A 9,257-nucleotide genomic window follows, 5' to 3' on the forward strand; every position below is an offset into this window, starting at 1 on the left:
TGCGGTAATGCAGCAAGCTTGCTTTATCCAGAGTAGGAAGGCAGCATATAGTATCTAGACCTTAAAATAAAACCATCAGCCTCTGGATGAAGAGACTGGAAAGGTGATTTAGGAACAGGTTTTTCCCCATAATAAGCCCTACAGACGTATATGTTTTTAAAAATAAAGTATATGTATCACGTTAATAAAAATTAAAATGAAAACATTAAGGAGGGAGCCATGTATCTGAGTGGGCTTGAAAAATGACAGGGACTCTGCAAGGCCTGGTCCTGCAACCAGAGATTGCCCTGGAACCTTCAGTGTCTAGACAGCAGCTGAAGCAATTCACGTTTGGTCTGCCTTAGAGGCATTTTTCCGTAACACGACTTCATTACGGAAGTTAGGGTAAGAGCGTTTGTCATAGATTTCAGGTAATCTCAGGATTGCTGGAGAAGGGAATGTTCCACCTGCAATATTCCATAAAATGATGGGGGAAATCCATGTTTGCCCTGATTCGAGAGTTCTACTAGTACTTTCCCTTGAATTTACATGACACTTTTCTTTCAAAGTATTCAAAGCATTTCTACAGATTCCGCTGCATTAATTGTCACAACATCTCGAACAGGCTGCCTTCCAGGCTCACGGATGGGGAAGGCTGCAGCTAAAGCACAGAAAAATTCAGTCACCAGACCTAGAAGGAAGACAAGGATACTCGATTTCTTATATAGCAGTGAGTCTTCAGGGACAGGAATAAAATGCAATCCACTGACATTTTTTTTAGCAGGCTGACCATTACTTTCTTATGTTGAACATGGATGAAAATGGATGAATAGTTTTCTTACAGACTTTAGGAAGACAAATTATAAACTAATTTTATGGTTTGGGAAAAAATACTTTTGAAGTAAAGTTGTCCAAACTATTTATATGGATTGTTTATCTGGAAATGTTAATAGGTCCAGAAAAAAAAAGAAAAAAAAAGAAGAATGATAATGCAAAAATTGGGGGCTAGCCAAAACAACCTTGAAAAAGAACTACAAGAGTTGCACTCATACTTTCTGACTTCAAAACTTACTACAGAGCTACAGTCATCAGAACAGGCATAAGGCATAAGGACAGACTAAAGACCAATTGAATAGAATAAACAGCCCAGAAATGAACCCTTGCACGTATGGTCAGATGATTTTCGAAGGACACTCCGATCATTCAGTGAGGAAAGGAGAGTCACTCAACTAATGTGGAGACAACTGGACATCTACATGCAAAAGAATATAGTTAGACCCTTACCTTATAAGATATACGAGGATTAACTCAAGATGGATCAAAGATCTAACCATAAGAGCTAAAACTCTTAAAAGAAAACAGACAGGAAAATCTTGATGACGCTGGATTTGGCAACGATTCTTGGTTATGACACCACAAACATAGGTAACAAAAAGAAAAGATAAATTGTGCTTCATCAAAATTACAAACTTCTGTGCATCAACCGATACTATCAAGAGAGTAAAAAGACAACTCACAGAATGGGAGAACATATTTTCAAATCTTCTATTCGATAAGGAATTAATATCCAGAATACATAAAGAATTCCTACAACTTAACAGCAACAACCAAAAAAACCCCACAAACAGCCCGATCAAAAAATGGGCAAAGGACATGAATAGACATTCCTCCAAAGAAGATATACAAATGGCCGACAAGCACGTGAAAAGACGCTCAACATCACTGGTCATCAGGGATATGCAAATGAATACAAGGAGATACCTCTTCACACCCATCAGGATGGCTATTATCAAAAATAATGGAAAGGGCTTCCCTGGTGGCTCAGTGGTTGAGAGTCCGCCTGCCGATGCAGGGGACACGGGTTCGTGCCCCGGTCCGGGAAGATCCCACATGCCGCGGAGCGGCTGGGCCCGTGAGCCATGGCCGCTGAGCCTGCGCGTCCGGAGCCTGTGCTCCGCAACGGGAGAGGTCACAGCAGTGAGAGGCCCGCGTAATGCAAAATAAATAAATAAATAAATAATAATAATGGAAAATAACAAGTGCTGACGAGGATGTGGAGGAACTGGAATTCTTGTGTGTTTCTGGGGGGAGTGTGAGATAGCACAGCTACTATGGAAAACAGTTCGGTGTTTCCTCAGAAAGTTAAACGTGGAATTGCCGTGCGAGCCAGCAATTCTATCAACACTTCTGGGTATACACACAAAAGAACTGAGAGCAGGGATTCAAGCAGATACTTATTCATCCATGTTCACGGCAGCGCTATTCACAATAGTAAAAGGTGGAGAGAACAGAAGTATCCACTGACGGATGAATGCATAAAGCATGGTCTATCCACACGGTGGAATGTTATTCATCCTTAAAACGGAAGGAAATTCTCACTCCTATATATAAAATAGATAAGCAACAAGGACCTACTGGATAGCACAGGGAACTCTATTCAAAGTCTTATAATAAGCTATATATAAAAGAATATATCTATATAGTTATAGACGTAGATGATATAGATACAGATATAGATGTAGATAGATAGGTAGATATTAAATCACTTTGCTGTAGGCCTGAAGCTAACACAACATTGTAAATTAACTAGACTTCAATTTTTAAAAATGGTTTAAAAAAGAGGAAGGGAGGGCTTCCCTGGTGGCGCAGAGGTTGAGAGTCCGCCTGCCGATGCAGGAGACGCGGGCTCGTGCCCCGGTCCGGGAAGATCCCACATGACGCGGAGCGGCTGGGCCCGTGAGCCATGGCCGCTGAGCCTGCGCGTCCGGAGCCTGTGCTCCGCAACGGGAGAGGCCACAATGGTGAGAGGCCCGCGTACCGAAAAAAAAAAAAAAAAGGAAGGGAATTCTGACACATCCACAATATGAATGAACCTTGAAGACATTATGGTGAGTGAGATAAGCCAGACGCAAATTCATAGAGACAGAAGGTGGAATCCACGGCGTTAGGAGCTGAGCGGGGAGGGGAAATGGGGGTGGTTGTTTAATGGGGACAGAGTTTCAGTTTGGGATGATGAAAAAGTTCTGGAAGGAGGTAGTGGTGATGGTTGTACAACCAGGAGAATGTATTTAGTGCCCTGACCTGTACATTTAAAAATGGTTAAAATTGTACATTTTATATGATATTTACCAATAAATATTATAAAAACAGAAAAAAATTTTTGGTGAAGCATTATCACCGTATCCACTCTTGGAAGTTCGCAGCACACACTAAAGACTCGAAGAATCTCGCCAGGACGAAGTGGATTCAGCTGTGTTTAGCCCAGTGTTTTTCGAAGATGCCAGTACCTTAGGGCAGCGTTTTTGAGGTGGAACGAAACGTTTGCATATAAAGATGACTCTGAAGATCCCAAGAGAAGACAGGAAGGAGAGCTTGGATGGGGAGAAAACAGAAGTGTCCTTCTTCCCCTAAAGAAGTCACATCTTCCCCTATTTTTTTTCCTGGTTGATAACAAGTGGTAGAGAATTGAGGCCGCAATCCATGGAACGGAAGACATGCCTGGCCCGTGTCAGGGTCGCAGAGGAGGCGCAGCCAAGCAGAAGCCTATTTCGGGGGCATCGGAGGAGGGACTGTGCAGCCTTGGGAATCCAGCACATCTCGGGGAGGCGCCACATCTTCAGGGCCTAGACTCCCTGGAGGACCAGTCATCTCCCAGCAGCCTCCAGCCCAGATCTGAAGGTGCGGTTGGTTGGTCAGTGTCTGGGAAGGGGGTGGAGGTGAGCTCCCCGACTTCCTGCCCCCGAGTCTTGGGGTGAATTGTCTTCTTTGTTCACCACGCCCCAGTCCAGCTACGTTAGAAATGGTCCTACTGCAGTCACGGCACCAGGCGTTCTTTCCAGTCAGCGGCGGGAGTTCCAGAAATGGGGAAATGACAAGGGAAGACACCTGCGGTTGTGCAGCAGGACTTCCAGGCCAGACACCCCGCCAGAGCTTGGCCCACTTAGTGGGGACCCTGCCCCGGGCCTCACAGAAGACCCACCAGAAGCCACGGCAGCCCCTCTGCGCTGTTCTGTGTTCTGTTGCATCTCTCACCTCCAGTGGGCCCATCAGGTGGACCCTCCTACCAGGCGTGTCTACACTGGACCCTAATGACACTGAACAGGACACGCAGAGAGGCCTTTATGGCTGGGCCTTCCAGAACCCTCGGAGTAACGAGCATGAGGAGTACATCCTCACAGGCACTTCTGAGCCCTCTCCAGGTGTGTTTACAGCAAAAACACCTCCCCACTCCCAACCCCTCCCCCCCGCAGCTCATCCTTTCCTTCTCTCCTGCCCCCTCCCCTCTCTCCCAAACCCAGCGCCTGGAAAGGGCCTGTCTTTGTCCCCAGAGGGTGGGACATTTAGTCCTCCCATGGAGCTCTCCAAAGAGGCCCTTTTCCAATAGCAAAACCTACTGGAAACAAACTCAGTCCAAGGGTCAATTACGGGCTTGTCTTCATATTTATGGACTGAATCCTTTTCCCCTAATGATACCTACAGGACAGGCTAATCAAAACAGCGGCCACTGAGCAGGGAGCCAGGAGGAAGATTGTGCTCTGAGATTCTCTTCTCTCACACGGAACGGGTCCACCCTGGACACACTCCTGTACCTCCGTCTCTCCCCAAATGAACACTCTTTAAAATATCTTGACAAAAATCAGTGTTTTAACAAAGGGAAGCTTCTTGTTCCCAATTCTGCACTGGCAGAAATAATAACACTGAACAAACACCTCCCTCCAGCTTAGGGCGTCAGCTGCTGGTCCTGGAGGATCCCGGGTCACCTCATCCTCCCCGTAGCTCAGCCTCTTCTCGAGCTGTTTCCAGACACTGGCTACAGGTTGGGGCTTGCTCACGTGAGCTCAGCGGCGAACGTCAGCCAGGTGAGCTGGGGTGATGGCCATTTCAGCAGTCGCGTCTGCATGGAAGCTGCAGGATCTCATCATCGGGGCACACACCGCGGACGCCGCTAAAACGCTCATGTGATACAACTGCATGGTATTCGCCAAATTTTTGATGACTAACCGATATCAGATTTAACGATCTCGCCTTCATTGGACTAAAATGTCATTATCTTGTAATTATAAATGCTCTGTGAGCCAACAGTTATCAGCGCGGAAGATGCATCTCTTTTGTAAGGTATTTTGAAGCCACGAGCTCGAAGAATTTCAGAGTGTTTCTGGCCAAATACATGCAAATTCACTGTCTATCTAAAGCTTATTTTAAAACCACATTACTCCCCCCTCATCAAGTCCCTGTAGCCAGCGGGGTCCTTTCTCACGCTGGGGGTCAGCGCTCCATCCTTAGGAGTCAGCACTGGGAAGTCACTTCTTTCTTGATTCTGACCTTCAAGCTTTAACTGCGGCCCGAGGAGAGCACTCCCTGTGCCTCCTGACCTGACCTGAGCCCATCTCACAGGAGATGAAACTTCTAGAAACAGTACTTTCGCTGCAGATTACCAATGATGCCAACACAGAGGGCGAGCTCGGAGACACGAGGCCTTGTTTTTGCAGAGAATTAGAGCTCTTCTTTACTGAGCACTTCCCCTGGGCCAGACTCGATGCCAAGCACCCTGTGGATATCTTCTCATTTCATCGTCACGTCAGCTCTAAGAGGAGGGACACGCTGTTGTCAGCCTCAGATTTCAGACAGGGAAACTGAGTCAAGTAGCTACTCTTTTGGATGAATGGGATCTGACACGGGGCTGGCCTGACTCTGGAGCCGACCCCCGTCTGTCATCCTGGCTGCCCTCCAAGACCAGCCACAATGACCACTCCAGGGGGCCCCAGGGGAGCACAAGCCCACATAGCACTGCCCCCAGTTCTGGACCTTTCAGAACCGGACTGAGGAGGAGGGACACAGGCCGTGCCAGGGGGGCCGTCAGATGTACCCACCAGAAGCCTAAAGAGAAGATGGGGTGATGGTGCCCGCGAGGGGGCCCCACCTGGCCACGGCCAGCTCATCTGTGAGCAGCCCAGCACTGGTAGACAGCAGGCGGGTGGGCAGGCTCACCCAGGCACCACTGTCCAGGGTCCCGCCCAAGCCCATCACCCAGGAAACACCCCACGTGGCACAATCGCACTAACTTCTTGGCCCTGCACAAGCTGCGGCAAAATCCATGGTAGCTGCGTCCCGGTGGTTTGCAGTTTAGCTGGGGAAGAGACCACTGCTGCAAAGGAAGAGAAATGGGATGACCACCCTGGGGAAGAGAAGCGTGGCTTTACAGACGCCCAGAGCAGAGCAGCTGACTGTGGGTGTGGATGGGGAATTCAGGGAGGATTTCCAGAGAGAGCAACGTTCAAGCTGAGCTGTGGGGACTCACAGAAGAGGCGGGAGAGGAGGCACTGGCGCAGAGACAATGGATCACGTTTCAGAACTGAAATCAGATGGATGTCTGGACCAGAGAACAGAACGGGGGGTGCTGCAGCACAGCAAGAAAGGAGATCAAATGGTCAGCCCGCATCCCGTGAGCCACATGAGGGCATTTGGACTTGACCTTATACGCCGGAGGCACTTGACCTCAGGCTCATGTGCGACGTGGATGGCCTGGGTGATTGCTTCCCCTGGAATGTGGGCAGGGCCTGGGACTGGTCAGATGGCACTGCCATGATCAGCTTACCTTATACGGCAAAGGGAAGGGACGTGAGAGGTGGTGAAGGTTCCTGGTCAGGTGACTTTGAGTTCATCAAAAGGGAGATGATCCCTGGTGGGCCTGGCCTAATCAGGTGTCTCATAAAAGAGACCTGAAGCGACAGAGGTGCTGTCCCACTGGCTGGAAGAAACAAGTGGCTGTATTGTGGAGGGGCCACTCGGCAGAGACAGTGGGCAGACTTTGGTGGCTGGGGAAATCAGTCCTGCAAGCGAGGGACTGAATTTTGCCGACAACCAGAGTTTAGAAGAGCTCGATCCCCAGATGAGACCTCAGCCAACCTTGATTTCAGCCCAGTGAGATGCTGAGAAGAGGATCCAGGTGTGCTGTTCATAGCCACTATGTTTGCGGTGATTTGCTACACACCCACGGGAAACGAATACATGAGGTCAGCAAGGAAAATAAAGAAGCGGAGAATGTCTATTGACATCGCTGTAAGTGAAACTGGGCCCTAGACCCTCGACTGTCACGCCAGGGATGCTTTGCCATCGAACGTTGTGGGTGAGGCTTGGTGGACCTAAAAGAACAATAAATTAAATCAAGCTAAGCTAAGCTAAGCAATGTTTCTAACAGCTGAAAATACCTAAATGCAGATAACTGATAGAGTGGTGAGGGTGAGCTGAAATAGACAATTGGTCTGAAGGAAGGTATCAAAACTGAACCAAACGATGTACGTTTCTGGAACATAAACTAAATACCAAAATCATCCAAATACCAAAAACAAATCATCGAAGTGGCGCCGGTACATGACGATGTGATCTCGCTCATCCAGATCCTGGGTCTCCCTGAAGCCCCTTTGATTCAACTCAGCAGAACAAAGCGGCGAGTCCTCCCAGCCCGGAGATCACCTGCCGCTACTGGCAACACCTTCCAAACCCAAGGGGAAGACATAGGCGTCCTCTCCCCGACCCTTATTCCAACCCAAGGAGAGGAGTTTGGGTCTGGGTTAGGACCTCATACAACAACTGGGTTTCAGCAGGACTTCTATCAAGCGGAGGAAAGAGACGCCAGCTCCTGGTGCCCTGGGAAGTGCCTATTCTCTGGAAAGTTCGGACCCCAACCCCCAGGAAACCAAGGAGGAATCCCATGGGGCTCATGGCAAAGGGTAGGGGGTTTCCACCTGCTTCTATTAAGCGCCCCAAAGTCCTCCCGCTCTGCCCCCCGCACAACACGCCATAGTTCACCTGGGGCCCAGTGAGGCCCACGGTCCACACGGAAACATTGTTCATCGGCCAAGCAACCTGTCCGCACATCTCCCCTGGAACCTGCATTGTGAGCAGGACATGGCAACGCTGCATCCCGACCACACGACTACCTGGTTCAACTTTGAACAACCAAACCAAACCTTCCACAACTTACCTCCTTCTTGTCCCGACCCCTTTCTCTCTCTCCAACTCAGACTTTACTGATGCTCACATCTTAGAGGTTGCAACAATCAGATTTTAATTGAGCCAGTTTGGCGGGAACAGAGGAGGGTGCCCTTGGAGCCGTGACACCTCCGTGAAGTTTTACCCTCCTCACGATGCAGACACGTGATTAATCTCACCAACCTACCAGTGCATTTGTCTGTCTGCCACTTTAAAAGAGGTGCTTGAAAAAGTCTTGATATTTTTGTGAATGAGAGAGGATGGCTGTCTAATAAGATGTATTTGTAATTGATGGAGCAAATCTAATGACAATAATAACATTGATCCCAGGGTGAGGCACATTCCGTGTGCTGTTATAACTTTGATGAAAAAGAAACTGAGTTTCATAAAATAGTCTGATCTCCAGCCTCCGAATCCCGTGCTCTTTCCACAGTAGCACGAAGCCAACAAATTCCTGACCAGTGATGGATCGATGTGCACTTGCGGAGGCCAGCCAGTGCCTGGAACAACCTCGTTATATCCTTGTCCACATTTTTGTACAAACCTTAGGTGAGGATATTGGTGTCAGGCTGATCACAGTTACAGATGACACCAAGCTGGGACCAAGCTCCAGCGTTTCCAAATAAAACAACAAACCAAATCTCAGTGTCAAGCTGAGAACTTAGGTCTGAAAACTCAACGACGTGAGTATAAATGCTCCAGATGTGGTCCCACAGCTTCACGCACGCACAAGATTTGGGCGTTTTTATTGAGATCCTGACACACGTCAAGAGTGCTGCCATGTGGCTGCCAGCAAACCGACTGGAACACAAGGATGGTCCTTTCTTGTATCCTGTTAGGATCATCTGGAGGTCCAGGCTGATGCCAACGTGGGGAAAGGCCAGGCCCCGCAGCCCACTGCCATTCAAAACGAAACCCTGCTTCCCAAACCCATCACGGAGCAGAAATGAACACGGCAGAGGGTGCACAAAGGAGTGACTGCCATGGCAGTGTTTTAAGCAACAAGGCAGGAGTTTTCTCTTTAGCAGTGCAGCCTTCAAATAGCAGGCTTGAAACTGCACCTGTGTGATAAGACCTGAAAGAAGGTGGATGGCATGGTGTGAAATGATCTGATAGCACGGGAAATTGCTGTTAGGAGGCTTTGGCACTTGAAAAACAACACATCTTATTCCTATTGGCTTCAGCCTGCGTCTTCCCCAAGATCATCCTGCCATGCTCCTGTCTGGAAACCTTCAGTATTAGAGCTGAGTGCAGCCTACGGTCTAACATCTTCCCCTTTCCCTACA

The sequence above is a fragment of the Lipotes vexillifer genome, unplaced genomic scaffold, assembly GCF_000442215.2.
Source record: "Lipotes vexillifer unplaced genomic scaffold, Lipotes_vexillifer_v1.1 scaffold196, whole genome shotgun sequence".
Taxonomy (NCBI): Eukaryota; Metazoa; Chordata; class Mammalia; order Artiodactyla; family Lipotidae; genus Lipotes; species Lipotes vexillifer.